The 20,991-nt window shown below is 40.4% G+C and overlaps 1 protein-coding gene across 10 annotated transcripts in view; it reads right to left on the minus strand.

Annotated features, from left to right (window-relative positions):
- The window catches only part of FAT3 (FAT atypical cadherin 3), a 398,052-nt gene that overhangs the window by 285,649 nt on the left and 91,412 nt on the right, over window positions 1-20,991 (minus strand). The gene's annotated exons all lie outside the window — the stretch shown is intronic.

Here is a 20,991-nt window from a genome sequence, read left to right on the forward strand (position 1 = left end):
AAGGGATCCTAAAGGGTCAGGAGTGGAACTGTTGCTGTTCAGCTATAACCTGGGTGGTGGATAAAAACCAGCCTCACCCAGTTCACAAATGACACCAGTTTAGAAGGAACAATGGATATTGTGGAGAGCAGGGCTTCTCTTCAGAGGCACTGCAGTAAGATAGAAGATTGACTGACATGAAAATAGTTGACAAGAACCACCCAAAACTTCAATGAATAAAATCCTGTACTGGGATTTGCTATTCATCCACTGGAGCCCAGTGGGAGCAGGTCAGAGGAAAAAGTCATGGTGGTTCTGGCGGGCAACACAGAATGAGCCAGCAGTGTCTCCATGCAGTGAGGATGGAACAGCAGGCCATGTTTTAGACTCCTCAGTGCCAGTGCCCCTAATGACAAACTGATGTCTCTCCAGTAAGACTGTCAGAGGACCCAAGCATGCAGCGGATGAGAAGAAGGGAACTGGGTCTGTATAGATTGGGAAGAAAATGTTAGTGGGGGCAGAGGGAAATCTCATTGCAGTCTTCCCACCTAAAGAGAGGCTCCAAAGAAGACAAAGCACAGAGAGGAAACTGTCACAAGTGGCAGCAAAATAAACCTCTGCTAGAACTAAGTGAAAACTCATTGCCAGACGTGTGGTTAAGGACTGGAAGAGACTTCCCAGGGACATTTGCTCAACCAATTTGGACAAGGTCTGCCTGGAGCAATTGGACCCAACACTGAGGGCAGATCAAGCTGCAGAAAGAAGATAGGCTAGAGGACCTCACAGTCCAAAAGGTTCAGCAATTGTCTGATGTGCTTTGAAATACAGATGATTGTATTTTCTGAAAAATCAGACCACCGCATTTCTGTGTATTTCCTGCCTTAATTTCTCTGGGCCTCTGTTCCCCATCTGCAATGTGTTATTAACATTATTATTAAGGATAGTAAGTCCAAGTCCAGATTCAGATTTTTAAACGTAGGTGTCTCGACGTGAGCCAAACACCTACGCTCCCCTCATGCTCAATGAACATCTGAAAAATCAGTTCCCTCCACACTGTCATTTAGTGCAATTTAAAGTTCCCCAGCATATTACCTGAGGCATCCTCAAGGGATGGACAGATATGACAGAAATTATGCACGGATTGATAATCCTCTGCAGTTCTAGCAGGAGACTGGGTAGGCAATGCTGGGACATATATAATGGCCCCGCTAGCCCTTCAGCTGGCCAAATGCAGGTTCACACTCAGAAACACCTGGCACCGTGCCCACAGGTCTCCACTTGCAGTCTCAACTCAAACTGAATCCCAACCATGATTTCCACAGCCAGTTAGAGTCATCTTGAAAAAAAATTAAGATATAAAATACAGTGGGGAGTGAAGAGCATCAAAGGAATATGAGTTAAACATAATGCAATTTATCCTATTTAAAAATATGTTAAAAAACAGTGAATTTGGCCACAATAAATAAAAGACAAGAGAGAACCAAAGTAATGAATAGTCCCCAAAATCCTGTGCTTTGACTAATAAAGACCATGCAAAAATGCTACTGCTACCACTAATGATCGTGTAATTAAAGAGTACCTGATAATGCAGAGAGTGGACAGACTAGATTCACACAGGTATTTCCCTAACTTGCAAGTTTTCTGACTTTGTCACTTAATCACATTCTTTTAATGCACTTTCAGTATGCAGTGTTCCAGGCACAGTCATGAGTATATGAATATTAAAGAATGAAGTTTTCAAAGACACTCAGTGTTGGATTAACATTTCTCTCCCTGAAGACCAGGGTAATTTCTTTATCTTTCTGACATCTTCCACCCCCTCCTCCCCTCCCCAGCTCGAGATTTATAATGTAATTTTATACAGCCTTACTTTTTCTTCTTGAAATCATTCTTGCTGCTTTATGAATTACATCCATAATATCATGTTCCAAATACCTATTTTAAGGAGTTTCTTTTGTCCTAGTAGTTCATACAAAAAATAGGTTGAGACTGGCAACACTCCAGTAAAATCCACATTCAGTTACTCAATTAAGAAAAGAGTGAATACTTTTGCATATGCATTAACCTAAAATATAAACTAGAACAAAACTGTGAAATAAAGCCATTTATTTGACAGCACCAATATAGTTTTCTACCACATGCCCTACAATGAAGGGTTTCCTCAGGGTACAAAATAAAAGCGCTCAACCCTAAAAATTATAATTTGTCAGCACTTAAGTGTTTAAAAAAATTATTTTATTTCCTATCATATTAAATAACACAAATTGACAGCAACTCTATATGCTGAATGCATCCAGATGCATTTCCTGACTGTAAAGAATCAGCCATATAATGTAGCAGGAGACTGGTATTGTGCTCATTAGATCACTAAGCAGCAGCGCTTACAGAATATTTAACTACACTCTACAAAGATATTCAAATGTAGCTGTCAGAATGTACTTGGAAAATTTCCACCTAGTACAAAAATGCAAGAGATGAGAAATTATCTCCCTTAAAGGAAAAAGTTCAAGGTGAATGTTACCTGATTACCTCACTTTGTTATTAACTAAATTCAATAAAAATCCCAAATATGGCATGCCATCTTTTATTAGCATTTCTGCAGAAAAAAGAACTATGCTTATAATTTAACAAAATTTAGTCAGAATTAATGAAATATCAAAGAATAATAACACAGTGGAAGAAGTTAAATTCAAAACATGACACTGAGGGGAGAAAATGTAGTATCTCCTAGAGAGATTTTAAAAAAAACCTAAGGAATATTATTACTATGCAATTTGCATATATTTATTTATATGTATATAAAATATGTGTGTATATATATATAACCCTATTACATACTCCATATGTATTGCATGCTGTAGAAATAGCAATTTCTTTAAAAGTGCTTAAGATATTTTAAGGGGGAAAATGTCCATGTAAGAGCAACATGACATCAGAAACATGATTCCTTACTCTGCTTTCCACCTCAACTGGACTTTTTTTTCACCTCTTGCCATATGGTAAAAAGGTTCATTTATTTGTAATATGAACTTGCCAAGAAATGGCCTGAACAGTATTTGTCTGTGAAGTCACTCCAGTTTCAGCATTCACATTAGCCTACCACCTAACCTACCATACCCTTCCAGCAGAGAAGACAGATCTGCTTTAGCATGGAAAATGGGCAGCATTGCCCCCATTCATTCGGGACATGAACGACGAAGATTTGCCCAGGGAACTTTTTATCTCTGTTGCTCTGCCAAACTTTCACCCCAAGACAGGTATAAGCACAGAATTAGCTGTCTTCTTTCAACAATACAGAAATGAACACCATGAATATTCCATACAAATCTGTATTTCCATGTCAGTGGAATTGTAATTAGTTGAAAATATTCTTTTAATCTCAAAATACTTCTTCTCCGAGAAGGTATATTCCCACTCAAAAGAAGTTTCCATGGTAGAGCCTTCTAGCATTAGGACAAAAAAGGGAATCTCCAGGTATCTGAGCAGAAGTAGTAATACAGACTCACTTCATAGTTTAGCAAGAATTAAAGCCCACTTAATCAGAAAACATTGCTAAATCCGTGGCTTACCAGAAAGCTCTAATGGGTATTAATTGATGTCATCAGTACACAAGGAAGAATCCATTTGTGACCCAAATGTCATGAAAATCAGCATAATTACAGAGTTTATAGTTCAGGTGATTTTTTCATTAAATTAGGAGTTCAAAGTGTGACTAGAGTTTCATCATTTGATTAGCTTTATCTCATGGAGAGCATTTCCTTCCAGCTAAACCTAGAGAGCAGTGAGGAGAGTTAAAGATGTATGTGAGAACTGTTTAACATACAAAGGGCATTAAAAGTTGAAATGAAACATTTTTCAAGCTTAGGAACTGGTAGTCAACCAGAAGGTACCAAAAAGGTACAAAATTATACTATGTTGCTGGAATATAAGAAATAAGTAGCTCACACAGGGAGAAAGGGACCCTTAAAGGACTAAGGAGACCATCGGGGGAAACGATAGGAAACTCCACCCCATCCCTCCTCAGCGAATGAGACAGTGCTAGCCTTCAAAAAAGAGAAACCTCAGCAACTGTGATATTTGATTCAAAACATAAACATGCCTCAAGCTACGAAGTTATGAAAAATGTTCTCAGCAAGTTTATCCATGAGACAAATCCATCACTCCTGTGAAGCACAAAGCACTTGGGAGACAGAGAACTGTATTCCCTCATGGTGCAAGTAATTTGGGAGGCACCATGGTATTTACTTAGGGAATGACTAATTAAGTATGAAGACAAGGGGAAAAAAAAGAAGGGGGGCCTCCTAATGTGGGAGAAATATAATAATTTTTAAAAATGCATGAATTGCAGCTAGAAACATAGTCTTAGGGAGAGGCCAGGCACACATCAGGATTCAGCTTCAGCTCTCTGAATCAGTTTTGTGTTAAAAGGATTTATTTGTCACCACGCCAGACACGGGGACACCACTGAAGTAACGATGAGGGAGAAGGGGCCAAAGTGGCAAAAAGGAAACCCTCCTTTATCAGTCCAGCATGCACTGTGGAAAAGAGGGGCAGTCTCTGGGCATGAAGTCAGCCCCAAGATGGATGGTGAGAACGGAGAAGAAGGCTTCCTGTGACAGGGAGAGGAGAAGCACCCTGCATATTGACTGTGTCCAAAAATATTTGTAAGAAAAAGTGGCATGAATTTCTACCTGCTGTCCAAACACAGCCACACATCCCTGCACTAATAAAAATCTTCCAGAATAAATGTCCCCACACTTGGGACATTTAAAATGAGGGCCTAAGGTCATAATGCAAGGGGTCAGGAAGATCATTAAATTACCTGCAAGGTCAAGGTAATTACGATGACTGATACTTATGACTTCATCATGTACTCAAAAAAACTCAGGAACTGAATTGTTTCTGTTAAAAAAATACACCATCCAGCAGGCTTCTGTACACCCACACATGTGCTTATCCAATGCACCACTACCCAAACAGAACAAAAATATATTTTAACAAATCTTGCACAAGTCAAAACATAATTACTTTTACAGACATGTTAGTCCACAAATCTGCTTTTTCATTCAGCTTAGACTGCTAGAATCTCTTATGGACATCTATTACAGAGATCTGCCAAATCCATAATTTGCTTCTTGACATTAAGTAATAAATACATAATGCAGGCACACATTTGTTCTTTTCAAAATTGAGCTGAAATCCATTTCTTTAGATAAGACCATAACCTGTCCAAGTCACCTTCCAAAATTCAGAAAATCCCCCTCCACTGAGGCATGCACTCCAATCTTCACATTCTGGCTCCTACTGGGAAGAGGAGCTACGTACATCCAAGCATTTGACATTAACATAGGAATTTATGACTGCTTTGAGTGCCATTGGCATGTGGAAGTGCCATTCATAAAGCAGACACTCATGGCAGGGCTCACTGTTCAGGCAGAACCAGAGGACATCAAGATCCGTAATTAAAATTTTCACATGGAAAACCCCATGCAGGCTGCTCCTAAGCCTGGACAATGTTTCACTTTAATCTGTTCAACCTTACATGATACCTATTAGCCTGCGTTAAATTAGCGGCAAACCTCGTATTTTGGAAACAGTTACACTCAAATTATCTTCTTAAATCTACTTCTAAGAAGGGACGTTGATGCTGAGACCAAAGTTCACATAAGAAAGTATCTGGCTCTGTATTGCTTAAAAGGGCTAATGTAGCTGGAAAGGGGTCTGTACTATGCAACACTTAAAAAACCTCCTGGATACCAGCCCTGCTGATTAGTGCTTCAATCTCATAGTCAAATGGAGGTCACTGCAGTAGGTGTTTTTCAAAGGAAATGATTAGGATGGAGAAGGATGTAGGGAGGATTTGCTAGAGATGAAAATAAATGACACTGGCCTTGCAATAAAAATTCTGAGTGCAGCAGGGAGGGGAAGATGTATCATCATTAGCTCATTTACCGGTTGTGAACTAGCAAGGGCTCATATCCATGAATCTTTTCATGCTGCATGCACAGTTTTAAGAAGGCAGCAAGCTCTAGCACGCACAAGTGAGATTGGACCCAGTGATCACACGAGTAATATGCACCCAGAGAGAAAAATAACAGCGTAAATTTTCTAGCTGGCATATTGCTGAAGTCTGTCGCACTGCAAGTGGAGCAAGAGCCACAGCAGACACCTCCAAAAATATAAGCTGTGCTCTGCTGGGCAAATTCTCCCAATGGAAGAGGAAGAGCTATTTGTCAGCTACTGCTGGGCAAAATTAGAATCACAGGATAGAATGGCTCGGATCAGAAGGCACCTTTAAGATGCTTCTTTAACTAAAGACCTACTTCCAACCCTCCCACCATGGGCAGGTGAATTGAGTTTGCATGGCCAGGTTTTGGTAGCTGGGTGGGCTACAGGAGTGGCTTCTGTGAGAAGGTGCCCAAAACTTCCCCAAGTCCAGCAGAGCCAATGGCAGGCAGCTTCAAGACGGATGTGCCAGTAGCTAAGGCTGGGCTAATTAGAAATGGTGCTAACAGCTCTGATAACACACTGAAGAAGATGAAAAAATAAAAAGTACATTCTCTTGTTAGGTGATGTAAATTAAAATACTGGCATTTACGACAAGGCAAAGCTGACTGTTAACTTCTCCCTCCATGCTCAGTGACTTCTTGTCCTTAGGTATGAACAAGATTGTACTGGTGAAGAGGAGAAGACAGACCCAGCAGGATGGACCATTCTTGCGACTGGTTCACTGGATTTGAGTTCTGGAAATAGGCATTTGGATTTTAAATCCAAATGGAATTTTAAATTCCAGAGGAATTTAAAAGCCTAAACCATACAAACAGAAGACTCTTCAACATTCAGAGGCTGCAAGCTAACTGCGAGCACATCTTTATTCTCACTGTTTTTTTATCTCTGGCTCAACTCTTCATCTACACAACTGTAGACTGAAACACTGCTTTCGTAATAAAGGGCTGAGTTTAGTAAAGTTAATCCCCTTCCAAAACACCCAGGCAGGTATTTAAATCCCACTGCCTTCATTGGGTTAAAAGCACTCTGCTAAATAAGAGGCCAGTGCTGGTGGCAGAGAAGAAAAATCCATGACGGATAGACAGAAAGAGAGGACATACCAGGCTATGCACGAATTTGCTAGAGAAGGCTTTGGAAGGAAATAAAAGACAGAATTAAAAAATGGGAGAAAGCTTTCTACTTAATTGAAGATTAGAAAGAAGCAGAAATAGGAAATGCCACACAACTGAAGGTATGACAGGTTGACAGAAGAAGGCAGGAGATTACTTATAGTTTTACACAATTAAATTAATTCCTTTTAATCTTTTTATACATATTGTAAACAAGATCTCTCTATCCCATGAAAAATACCTTTTAAAGGCTGGGTAAATACATTAACTAATCCTAAAATTCCAAAAATGCCAATTTTTTTTTTTTTTTTTTTTTTTTTGAGAAAACAGATGCCAAGCAGGGATGAGCGCTATAAACAGTTCTGACCTTCAGAGAGCCTGGCTTTCTCTTCATTGATTCCAAAAAAGAAACACTGCTTAAAGCAGCTAAAGAAAAAAAAAAAGGGTCATTTAAACGGAAATGGCTACACACCTCATTTGCAGTGACCAAGAGGATGCACCCTAAACATTCACAGTATTACACAAAAGCAGAGAACTGGTACCAGCAATACTCACTTTTTTTTTTTTTTTGGAAAACAGTTTGAAAAGCAGTCTAAAGCATCTAGCAAGACACAGGAGTAAAAGGAATTTTGATGATGGCTCTGAGTTTACTGTGACAGTTACTTAATTGCTACTACTCCTTCACTGTGCTGATTGCCAAACACCGTAATTCCTGCTGGCATCTTTTACTAGTGCCCCAGGTAAAATAGCAGCACCCTGCACTGGCATGGGGGCAGACCCAGTGGGTGCTTGCATGCCAATTTTGGACATTGGTGTGACCAAGGCCACCCTCAAGGCCCATCACTGCCACAGGGCTGTGGGTGCTTGGCACAAGCCAACTCCATGCTGATGGGCAAGTGACCTTGCCACCACCACGACACAGTCATTTGAATTGCGTCATTTCATTTTCAAAGACTGATTTTCTCAGAACAGAGTAATATCCCGATGCACAATACAAATAGGCTACATTATTTCCTTCTGCTCATTTTAAATACAGATATATAAGAATTTTGATTACAGCCTAAACAGTTCTTGTTTCACCCTAATTTCAAGGGTTCAACACATCATGCTCAGCAACATGAAAATCTCAGTTAACAACAAAATAGAAGTGTTAATTCATCTAGGAACTGCTTCATGAGAACAGAGATATCCATCTATTGCTTACTGCCCCGTGCTCATTCAAGAGAGAAACCACATCTAAATAAATAACTAGAGATGAAAATGCCAATGCTGCCCCAAGTAAGGAGATCTGAAGGCAAATTGCAGGAAGCCTACAGGATAGAGATACTGCGTTAATGACAAACGTGGTTTGGAGGATTTTGAGTTGAAGTTTCCAGACAATAAAACTCAAATTCAGCAGCTGCTGCCATGACATAACAACTGGCAAGACAAATACTTTTCTTTTATATACTTCTTTTTCATTTGTGGCACTATACATTTTGTTGCCATGACAACTGAATGTTTTCTGCCCATCTGTATGGTGACAGAACAGACACATACATCTGTTCACAAATCTTGTTTTTAAAAGACAGATAATATTTTCCCAACTTCTGTATCTTTTTAAAGCACTCTTCAGAATGAAGGAGAATATTGCAGTTTCTCTAAAACAGTGGACCATAAATCACACCACTCAGGCAGTATCTTGCCCAGGAGACACTCTTAACATCACTCATTGCCACCTCAAATGAAAAAGTCAAAACAGAGGCTGGTGACAAGGACCAGGGAACATTAGTTTCAGCATGACTTATTCCATGTTGCATTTGCTTATCACCATTAGCAATATCACTGCCTAGAGACCAACTTCCTTTCTGGCTGATTAGAAACACAAAGCCATTTTCACACAAAAAAAGACAGTATTTGAACGATTAGGGATAGGGAAATCTTTTTTTATTGTCATGTAGTTTAATATCTCTTTAAAGTTTTTGTAATGTTTTCTATCCCAAAGCTTCCACATCTTTTCAACATATAAGTCAATAAATAAATTAATTAACTTCAGTGACATCAAGCAACGCAACCAAGGCTGTAGCATCAATAACATTTCTGTTTGCCTAAACATTAGTTACCTCCATTAAATAAAAAGATTCTTTCCTGCATTACTTAGCCCTGTTCATACAGACAGGCCAGGCTGTGACACTGGCACATGAAATTATTCCCAATCATGACAGATTCCTGAAATCTTTAAGAAGATTTCCAGTCCTGTGCTTAGCTCCAGCTAGTGAAAAACTGAAAAAACCCACCCAACTGGTTCTGGAGTTAAAGCAGTGCAAGGCAGAGAAAACAGGGGGTTTGATAGGGAATAGTTTGGAATTTAGATTGTACTGGGAAGAAAGACACTTCCACAAGAAAATGAAACCAGAAAAATCCAAGAAAAACAGAGAAGGTCAAGCATCCCATGAAAGAAAGGAGAGGTCTACAACTCTGCTTGCAGGGTAGAAAGCAAAAGTTTAATCGGAGTGGGAAAATGGGAGGAATATGAGATGGCAGAGAATCTACAACTACCACCTTCTATGCCACACAACGCAGCAAATGTTTTGGCAAGGCAGTGAAGCCATGGTAGACACGTCTTCCTTCAGCACATTTTTGAGCCAAAATACCACGTGCTTCAGGCAGCATTAATCTGCTTCCCCAGCTTCTGCATGCTGCCTCAAATTTCCTGGCCCCAAGCCCAAAAATGGGAATTAGTTGCTCAGATTAATTTCTGTCACTTCCGGTGAGCCTCGTACTGGATTTAAAACAAGGACACCGTGGCACTGCTCCTTATTGACATGGAAAATACCCTAAGCAAGCAAATGAGAGCAGATGCCAGAACTATTTATTTAGGTAAATAGAGAGAATCTTCAAATGAGCTTCTGCTGCACTTTGCTCTCATCTACAGCTTTCCCTCCTTGCTACGCTCACATTGAACCCATGGCATGGACACAAAACCTGCACATTCCTGGCATGCTTTTCTGTCTACTGTCCTGCAACCGGGCATGCTGGGCTGGAGGTCCTCCTGCTTTCCGGGGGATAATATGGCACGAAAATTCTGGTTCTGGATAAAAGCACAGCCCCATCTTAGCCTGTGCCCTCAATAAATTATGTATGGTATCACAAAAAGTATTACCTATCTCAGGAACACTGAAGCAGCCTTTTCCCATGGCGCCTGAGAGCCAGAAGCATAATTCCAAAAAATTCTGAGTCCACCAAAATGGTTTCCCATTACATCTTAAAAGGAATGCTTTCACAAGGCAAAAATTCAACAGCTCCATCCATCTATGGCTATCCGCTCCACAACTGGGAAGAATGGCCAAAAACAGTATTTTAGCTTCATTTTTTACCCTTTTAAAATGCTGCATCATAGGACTACTTGCAGCACGAAGTCACAGCCAGCCCCTTGGCCAGGTCAAAGAGACACAGCGATGATGGCATGCAGGGAGCAACAGTAAGAATGTCTCACTTGATCCTGAAATTTATTTAGCATTGTTTCCACCCTACACTGCAGTGAGCCAGGCTTTGAAGCATCACTCACCCCTGGAAGGCTGAAAGAAATGACTGAGCAACCTGAGCATGTGGCTGTTGCGTATGTCCAGTGCAGTCACTGTAACATTTCTATAGTTAATTATTTGGAATAAATGTACTGGCTGAAATAGGTCACTGTGATGCTACAGTTCTCTTGGGAGATTAGACTGGGAAGAAGTGACTCCTGAAGGGACTTCTCCTTTAATGCCCTCCAAATACCAAGTGACTGCATTACCCAGTTGCTGCACTCCATTTTGATACGTCTTTCCATCAAAATCACTCACAGCATTTTAAAGCCATTAATCATGCAAGTATCACAACTGGCACAAAACTGCCTTTGACAATGTGATGATCATTAGACTTATTGTACAGACAGGTAAAGTGAGGCATGAAAAGGTTAGTTATATTGCCAGAGGGATTCTGTCTCTCTCCGTGACATGTAGCAAGCAGCTTTAGCCATCTGATAGTTGTTCTGACTTGTGATTTCAGCTCGAGGCTCAGGGACCCACACCATAAACACCACGTAGCAAATAAGCATCCTAATCAGCTAACACACCAAATCCCCCTGTTAGCACACATCTTGCTTGCTCCATCACAACTGCCTCTTCCACACCAAAGCCAGGACAAAGCAGTAGCTCTCGCATGTTTTATTTCCAAGCCATTCCTCTATCCTGCTAAAATCACTACTGGTTTATCAGAAAAACTCTCCACCAAGCAACTTCTACAAAACAGGGATTTCCAAATTTCCCATATCTACAAGTAAACGTCTAATATGTCTCAGTATGAATTTCAATGATACGAAGTACACCACTGCAGCTCTGTGCATGGATACTCTCAAACCCACAGGGCCACAAGCATCAAAAGGGCAATGCAATACTTTGCTTTGCACTCAATCACCTCCTCTAGCTCCACCAAAATGGCTTGTGATTGCAAGGATCAGGGAGCTGATTTTCCCACTCTCTTCCTCAAAGAAAGTGAGTTCCTGTCTCATTGCTTCCTTGAGCTTGTTCACCAGTGGCTTTGGGAAAAAACAGAGCCACTGAGGGGAGGCAGTAGGAAACAGCACTCAGGACCAGGAATGGGCTGCCTCTGTTGTGGTCAGAACAGATATATGCCAGGGATAAAGGAAGCTGACAATCACAGCCTTATTTTATTGAAAACATAGGATACTTCAGAAGCAATTCAAGTTGCAAAAGCTTGTTGTTAGTTTTCTTGCGTGATTGATCGGGAGTTTTTTGTGTATACATCAGCCCTTTAGCAACCCTACTGATAAGACTGGATCCAGCTGACCAGGGAAAGGGAATCCATGGCCCCTTTACCAGAGGTTCCCACCCCCTCCAGGGACTTGCCAGGAGAGTCCAAACCCTCTTGTCCAAGCGGACTGGATTACGACTGACAGTGTGACCACACAGTTACTTCTGACCACATTCAGTGTCTAGATAGAGCTTCCAACTGTTATCAGATGAGTTTTAATTTGTGGGTACAGAGAACGAAAAACAGATTTTCTGAGAATTAGCTGGATTTTATCTTTGCCAGTGACAGATTAATGTTCATTATGAGAGATTAGGCAATTAAAGGAAATCTCCATGAAAGAGCAGAAGCATATGCAAAAAGTTTTAAACACTGGCATGTTTACACAAAGACAACAGGAACCCTTCTGTGCTCCTAACAATACAGGAATAGAGCACTTTGCAATGTAGCAATGGCTACAGCCATTGGTGCAAAATCCACCAGCTGAATGGTTTTTTCCACTTGCAGCATCAACAAATTCAATCTTTATAGTTGAGAAAATTCCAACATTATTTAGATATTACCCTCCATTTTTAGAGAGACGCTACTATGGGTTTTGACAATAAATTGATGGAGGGACAAACTTTAGAATCAGCAGTCCTAAATTCATTAGGTCACATTTATTTAACAGATTTTGCTATTTACCCTTTCGCCAGCACAGCGAAATGCCAGTCCTGGCCCTGACTCATAAACAGCTCCCATCTCCTCTAGAAGCGTCACTATCAGCACAATCTTCCTTTTTTGATTATTTTGCTTGTCTCCAGCATGACACTCTGTACCTCAGAAGCAGCTTGCTGCCCACACTGAACTACTGCCCACACTGAATGTTCCAAAAAGGAAGATACCTCATTAAAGGCAGAGCCACACTGGGTTTCAAAGGAGCCACACACTCACAAAAAGCATCTCATCTCATTAGCAAATGGCTGGTGCAACTGCTCATCGTGGAGACAAAGACACACCACTAATTTGAGGTACAGAAGGCACGGAACAGACTGCCCTATCCTGGTACTGTGGGAGTGAAAACAGCACATTAAATGTTTGTTAGGTTTCCAATGGAAGCGGTACCAGTAGCTCACAGGGGCTCAATCTGCTGTTTTCAGGATTTCCTTAAAGAGAAGGATGAGGCCAATGTCTCTGAAGGGCAGTTCTGGGAGAGGGTAAAGTGAGGGAGGCCGCTCCCTACTGGAAAGTACACCCCATACTGGGAAGGCCCCTGCAGCCACTCAGAGCACTCAGTGCCACCCAGAAGAATCAGCCCCAAAAGCCTGCTGAGGTTTCTCTCCAGCTGCCCGTCCTGTGGGGAGCCCAGGGACTCTGGCTATCCCTGGATTAGCCCATGCTGCCGATGCTTGTGGCTATCCACTGCTCTTTCCCCCGCAGCAAAGCAGAAGGTTATCACCCCAGGGGAAGCTGCATTAATCACTGATGTTGGCTTAGACTACAGCCTGCCATCATCAAAGAGTTCCTGCTAAACGATAATTAAAGTAAAGTAAAAAAACCAAAACGAAGTAACATATGCAGTGGAAGTAGAGCAGAGCGAACCAAACCAGTTCTTCCTTACAAACTATCTCAAAAAGGAATGGTAAAATCCAGTCCTTTTAAAACCAGCTCCAAGATCCTGTACAGTGTAAGAAGGGTGGTCTCACATGGAAAAACATGCTGGGAGTCAGAAGAATCTGTCCCATCCTCCACTATCTGCTGTGGCTAAGTACAGCTTCGTCATAGAGATGCCAAACACCTGAAGTTCCCACTGCTTTTAATGAAATTTCTGCATTGTCATTCCCCCACTTCTGAAAAAGAGAAAAAAAATCTCAAAACTATTAACTTATCTATACCTTTCAGTAAAATGGGAAAGTACATAAACATTGTACATCAAAGAGCTTCCTTCATTAAAATGTGGAAAATAATTTGTGTACTTTAGATGAAAGGTGTTCTGGGACTGTGAAGTATTCTGGAAAATTTAATTAAATCCCATAGTTATTCTCTTGTAAAATAAAGGTTTTTGGGAAAAAAAAAAATTAACCGATTCACAGTAACAGTTTGTTATCTTCTTTTTGCCAAATCTTTACCTTATAAACTGAACCACTGGTGAGAAGCAAAACCATTTTTAATGACCTATGTGTAAAGTTACATTTCCAGAACACAAATTCTCAGTAAAACTTTCAAATGAAGACAGAAAATCCCCAAATAAAGATGCATATAATTCATTATGGGCTACAAAGATCTAAAATCAGAAATTAATTTGCTATGCATATTTTAGCAAAACTGAAAGCCCAAAGGCTTCAGCTGTGAAAGATAGGCAGACCTTGTCATCACACTGTGGAAGCAGAGAGCTTTTGAAACCACGTACAATGAGATTACTCTCACCTTTCCAGTCCATCACCTTGAAGAACTGTTGCTCATACATGTACAGTGAGCGCATTTTGCTCAAGTCCAAGATGACAATATCATCAAAGTAATTGAAAAGCACTTCCTAAGAGAAGTAGCTACAGGCTGCCTCCCTCTCAAGGGGGGCTGTGGTAACCAGACTGTCTCCAGCGGGTAACAACTGCGAAGTTGAGACATCTAAGAGCAAAAAATCAATGCATGTATCTCAATGGAGGGGTGGGTGAGTGCCACAGCATGTCCTGATATCCCCAATCGTTTAGGTGGGGGATGTGCTGGTGTGTCCCACAGCTGTCTGCACGGAGGAAACAAGGCACAGTCCTACACCTTCACACACTTCCCACTCTGATGGAACACTGCAGCAACACTTGTGACAAACTTCTTGCCACACCTGAATGGATCTTCCCTTTTTGTTGACTGTGGACAAAATGACCAGGTCAATGCCAGTGGACAACTTCACTCTGAGATACACAGAAATGTATTAGTGCAAACACCTAATGCGAACCAACTGCTAAGAAAACCCCCTCACTCTGTTTGGCTTTTTCTCAGTTATTTCTTACTGGCAACACTTCAATGCTAATAAGACACCATAAGTGTATAAAATGCAATAAAGATGTTTACATTAAACAGCAGACTACAGATTAAAAGAATCTGTTCCATGAGCTATAGAAGCTCATCTCCAAACATCTATTTTCAGGTAAACATGTATGTGCGAATTCAAAGAGATCTGACACTGGAAGGGCTTTTTAATTTTATTTTATTTTTACCTTGTTGGCAAACACCTAACAAGTTCCAAGACTTGAACACTGAAATTAGCCAAACAGCCTTAAAATATGACACAATTTTTTAGCAATGAGAGCAATGAAAGCTTGGAAAAGCTTTCCAAGCAACTCCCTGATTAACCATTACTTGTAGTGCTTGAACTGCAAACAGCTTCATAAAAAGTACCCTTTAATCCAGCTTCCAAGGTAAATCCTTGAGCCTACGTGTGTATTCAAGCAGCGGAAGAGATATGTGATCAGTCCAGTGTTATCACACCAAACCAGCCCCACAAATTCCTGATTAACTCTGTCCAGTTCTACTGTTCCCATGAAAGCCACACAACCTGCTGCAAGGTCAGACAGCAAAATATGTCCTCAATTTTATTGGCCAGTGGAGATTTCTCTCTCTTGGACTTGTTACAGGAAAGGATTAGGCACTACAACAAAATGGGTCCATGTAATCTTAGACATTGTCCAAGCATCCTCCTCTTTATATCCCTGGAAGAGAGAAGTGCTCATATTGCCCTCCATACGCTTGTAAGCTCGTGGTTTTGCATGAACAACATCACTTCTCAATGCCCTTCGCTTCCACTGGTGCTTTGGAACAGCTAAAATGGATTTTTCTCCGGTTTCTTCTGAACTACCATGAACTGCTGCTCATGGTCTGAAGTGATGCCAGGATAAAGCTGGTGCTCATGTGCTCAGAATGAACACCAGACACTGGAAGTCAATTTTCCTCTAATATCATATAACTCAGTGCCTTGTGGCTTGGTCCCTTTGCTGGCATCTTGGAGATAAGCTTTCTGCGGGAGCACCTGGGTGTAATTTAACAGATGATGATGCACAAACTAATTCTGGGATTATACACTAAGAGAGAGGATAACAGAAACATATAATACAAAATGCTCTTGGAAACATCTCTGAAGGGTAATAAAGGTGACAGGAGGAAATACAGACTACACATTTCTTTATTAGTAAATAAATTACTCGGAGATTGAGACAAAATGTCCTATCGCCAGGAGCATCCTGAATAATAAAGGAGATTCTCTAAAACATTTTCCAAAGAAGGGAAAGCATGCAAATTACAGCTAGCTGTAAAAATTGTATGTTGTGAGCTGTTTTATGGGGTATGAAGTCTAGAGGACTGAACAGCTTGAATGGAGAAATTCTGCATGACTGGCTTCACTTCGGAAACTTTGAAAGTATGTCAGAATGATACTCAGAGCCTTTTAAAGTAAATATTTTCATACGCTTAAGCATTGTTTTAGGGTTCATATTATTAAAAAAAAGTTAAATAAATTTGCTCCAGTGAAACTAAGACAAGCCTTGTTCTTTACTAATTTACATCTAGAAATGACAGGGAAATTATCAACACACAGACACAGAATTTGTTTAAAAATTATTGGTTTTCTACCACAACTAATTTTAAAGAAAAAGAAAAATGTTAGTGATTGTTGTCCTAAAAGTGGAAATCTTATACGAAGGAACACTTGCACTGTTAAAAGCTGACAGAGATAACTCACAGAACAATGATAACACAGTACCACAGGCTCAGAAATAGTGGCTCTCAGGAATGCTTTATTCCTGCCTGACACAGATGCAGGCTGACAGACCAGATTTTGGCCAGCACTGTGCTCTGTGATCCATCTGGCACACTCCTTCCCAAAGAGGTTGCTCAGGAGAGACACCATGGACGGGCTGAGAGCTGATGATCTTGTCATGAATGCCTGCTGCAAGTGCAGCAATTCTCTTTCCCAAGCTACCTCCCAGTAACACCCACTGGCACTTCTCTTGTGGTATGGCCTGAAGTTACTTTGAAAACTGGATTTAGAAGCCTGGGATAATTAAGTGGCTCCAAAATACTGGCTCTGGGTAATGAAATTTGCCTGCACTTTCCAGGAAGATGAAGAACATCCATAATACTAATGTCTCAAAACTCCATAGTGAATTCAGTTCTGCCAGTGAGTCCACCCAGATCCACCCACCAGCTGCTACATGCCTCCATAAAATTAAACAAGTGAGAGGGAGAAAAACACGTTATTACAAAAGATTTTCATTTTACTTTATTTTGTTTCAAGGAAACGCTAACAGTGGTCCCACAAAAATATTTATCGAACCACTCAAATTGCAGCAAATGGAAGTATCCTTCAACCTGCATACACAATAACTGAAAACTATTTTAGAAGACAGGGACAAGATGCAAGGAGTCTGAAGCAAAAGTCCTTTCTGCCAAATAGATGGAACAGTGCAGGCAGCTCTGGTTTTCTTTAAACGATATCATCTGGTGTTCCTAGTTTCCATTATTAGTTGTTTGAAGCCATGATTAAGGTTTTCCAGCATCAACTGCCTTCTCTAGCCACAGTTTGTCAGGAATTTCTACCACTTTTGAGATAGTCAAAGAGAAGATCAGACCACTATCCTTAGCACCATAAATAAACCCATGGAGTCTGTAATAATTTGAATTCTACCTCCATTTAACAGTACCTTTAGGTTTTCTGCACTGTGAAAGACAGGACTGGCTTCCTAATGTGCATTTCAGGGCTGAAACACCTAAAGATAACAAGTTAACAGGGTCATCTACAGCTTGCATTCTTATCAGAGGTCCTTTACAGGGTTAGAAATTAGTGTCAGCTAACGCTTAAATTTAAAGTTCTAATGAAAGTCAGGTGAGTGAGGTTCCTGAACAACCCTAGGAAATAAAGTTAGTAAGCTTTGAAAGCATTCCTTAAGTCCGTGCTCACGGGCTTTGCAAGTACGCTAAAGATCCCATAAGCATTTCACTAATACCACTGTTTTATCTTCATGTTCAATTTCAGTGGGACTCAAGATGTTTCTATGCTTTCCCAATAACTAGTAAAAAACTTGTTGCTTCCGTTTTCCCACCTGTGCAGTGGAGTTCGCAACTCCTTGCATGTCAGGATGCTGCCACACCAACTCTGACAAACCCTACAGAAGCCTCTGCAGCAGAAGATGCTGAGTGTGTCTCATCTCTTTGCTCTAGAACTCACTTTGATCATTTGCTATTAGCAGTACATCCACAGGTAGCATAGGGGTAAAATAGAAACTCTTTGAGTTCCAGGCTGTTACATTAACATGTAGAAACAGATGCCAGACTAAAAAGTGTAGCGTAAAAATGCAGTTTAGCTGAATCACAAGTCACTGAAAAATGAGAAGGAAGATTCCAGCATTTAGGCCTGATCTCATCTAACTCAACATTTCAAGAAGTCAAGAACTCCCACTAGTTGTTCAAATCTCCACTGTGGCCAGAAAAGAGGTTCTGATAGATGGCATTTAGTCTCCCAAGGCGGGTGATACCATAAATCCATACGCATTTGTTGGACTCACCACCAGCTCCCAAGAAAACAAAAATATACCACTTTGCTGTGGTGTCAGCACTATGAAGGTGAACACAGCAGAGCTAAGAAAATCCAGGTTTTTAATAAAGCAGCATAGGACCTCTGACAGAGAACATTTCCACAAGAGTAGTTGTAACTATTAGAGCTAACCTATGATGGAAACTCAGAGCACACTCTCATCCCACAAAAATTTTTACCACGTCTGCTCATTTCGTGTTACAACAATCTGGAGATATAAGAGTGGGTTTTACACAATTTTCTTCTAAGGAACTGCAATTAGCAGACTGGCAAAGAGAGTGGAGGTGCACACCAGGCAGGAAGCAGTATTAAAGATGAAGAAATTACTCCAGTTTCTCTGTAGCACCAGAGTTGCACATGGGGAAGGGTCTCACTTCTACAAGTAAGATCAAAATATCAGATATTGACCAATTTCCCTAATACCCAATCTAAACCTCTCCTCGCCATTTCTTCTTGTCCTGCCACTTGTTATCTGGAGAACAGACTGACCCATACCTCACTACAACCTCCTTTCAGGCAGCTGTAGAGAGCGAGATCTCCCCTGAACCTTGTTTTTTCCAGATGCACCTATATACATCTACAGTGGAAGAAGAAGAAGCCACCGTGACAACAAATGTGCAGCTGCATGGTGCAGTGTGTATCCATCGGGAAGGCCTGCTTCTCCTTGGGTATCCTGGCATCATTTCAACTCCTCAGTATCAATGTGCCTCACGGAGCAAAAGCACGTCTCACTCAACACACACGGCAACACCATTAACATGTAATATTTCAGAAAAATAAAAATAATGCACTCGAGCAGAATTTTGCTGAAAGCACAGACTTGCTTGCAGTCTAGCCTGCTCACATATCGGGATGAATTTGGCCCACTTTATGTTCTAATGATTGTAATGGATGCTGCAGTCATCTTTTCATTAAGGCAGCAGCCAAAAATATTGATTTGTTGTACTTCACACTCCTGCTTACCTTCACAAATTTCAGGAGAGACGGTACAGAAGCCAATAGAGTTGGTCAGTTTAAAAGTGACAAATGAACTGTGCTGAAAGTAAATAAACAGCTATCTCTTTATAAATTAATTCAATATGTGACTTAAGCCCTTTTCTACAGCTAGAAAGCTGATTCATCATTCAGCAGCATTTAAGTTGCCACCAGTTCAATAGCAGAGTATTAATGTTGCATTCTATTTGACACAGAGGGTCAAATTCTGCATTCAGCTTACAACAGCATGACCCAGAGTAACCCTGAAGCCCTGCCCTCCACATCGCCCTGTCTGCAGCTCTGCACCCGAAGTGCTCTTCAAATTGCTTTCAAGAAGGCTTACGTGGTATTGAACATTTGGGGAAATCAGAACAAGAATCCTAAATCTTTTTATCTGCTGAATTATCAAGTCTCTTCTGGAATGATTAAGTGAAATAGCACAGGCTGGTTTATATTCATGAAACACTCATGAAAGAGTAAAAGGCAGAAAAATCTTTGCATCTTGAGAGATTTGGGGCTTTTTTTTTTGCCTCCACAAAATGTATTTCAATTCTGGAAATAAAGTAAGTATATTTAATGTGGAATATTCAGTACAATTTCCTCTCACGTTAAAACATGATTTGTGCTTAACTGAACAAGGGACCTAACTTACTCTAAGCCATCACCTCTACTAGTGTAGGCACAGGGTAATAAAACGGTTATTTTACTTATGAGTGACACGCACGGAGTTACTTTCCCTACCAGCTCGTTTAAGTTCAATAAATGTTGAATGCTGAGATTTCTGTATCAATACTGCAGCATTTGGACCAACCTCCCAGTGCTTCATAAAGAACCCATTGAGATGAAGTTGATGCTACTCAAAAAGTAGGTAGGACGAAATTTTCAAATGAAGGAGCTTAATATTTAAATACATGTCCAAATGTCTAAATAATGTTCCCTTCTGCTACTATGAGCACTGTAGGATATGCAAGTTCCTAACATTTCTGGAAACTAGACTAGGTGCCCTCTTGACTTCTGACACTCAAGTCTGATGTTTCTGGACATAAGGTTTTGACTGCAATCATCTGTGTACAGCTGTAGCAGCGAGACTGTAGCAAAAATAGAATAAAAATATTTTTCTCTGCTTATACTTAGATGAGAGCCATAGCATTTGTAATGTCGTCTGTTTTTCATAATGTTCAGTTTAGAAAGTTGACATTTGATTAAACAGTTTGAATTTGCCAAAACATACATTTTAATCTTATGTTTAATACCACATTCTCAATTAAAAGCTTCAGAAAAAGACATACAAATCACAGTAAACCCACAGACCTAACATATTTAGTACAATTTCTGAAACTGTTGACTAATATTTTCTAATTTCCTCACTACTTCTAGTGGTGCACAGCTGCACCATTACTCCCAACAACCATCAGACATTTAAACAGCCAGTTTTTAAGTGTTTTACTAAACACACTTTTATATTTAGTATTTTGAACATTTTCCAATAGGGTAGTGTGGTAGTTAAGTTCAACATCTTAAAAACCTTCACTACATTAACAATGCTTTCTAACGTCAATGTTTATAATACTA

Source organism: Corvus kubaryi, unplaced genomic scaffold (assembly GCF_017639235.1).
Source record: "Corvus kubaryi isolate FWS band 111438036 unplaced genomic scaffold, C.kubaryi_AGA036_p1.0 37260, whole genome shotgun sequence".
Lineage (NCBI taxonomy): Eukaryota > Metazoa > Chordata > Aves > Passeriformes > Corvidae > Corvus > Corvus kubaryi.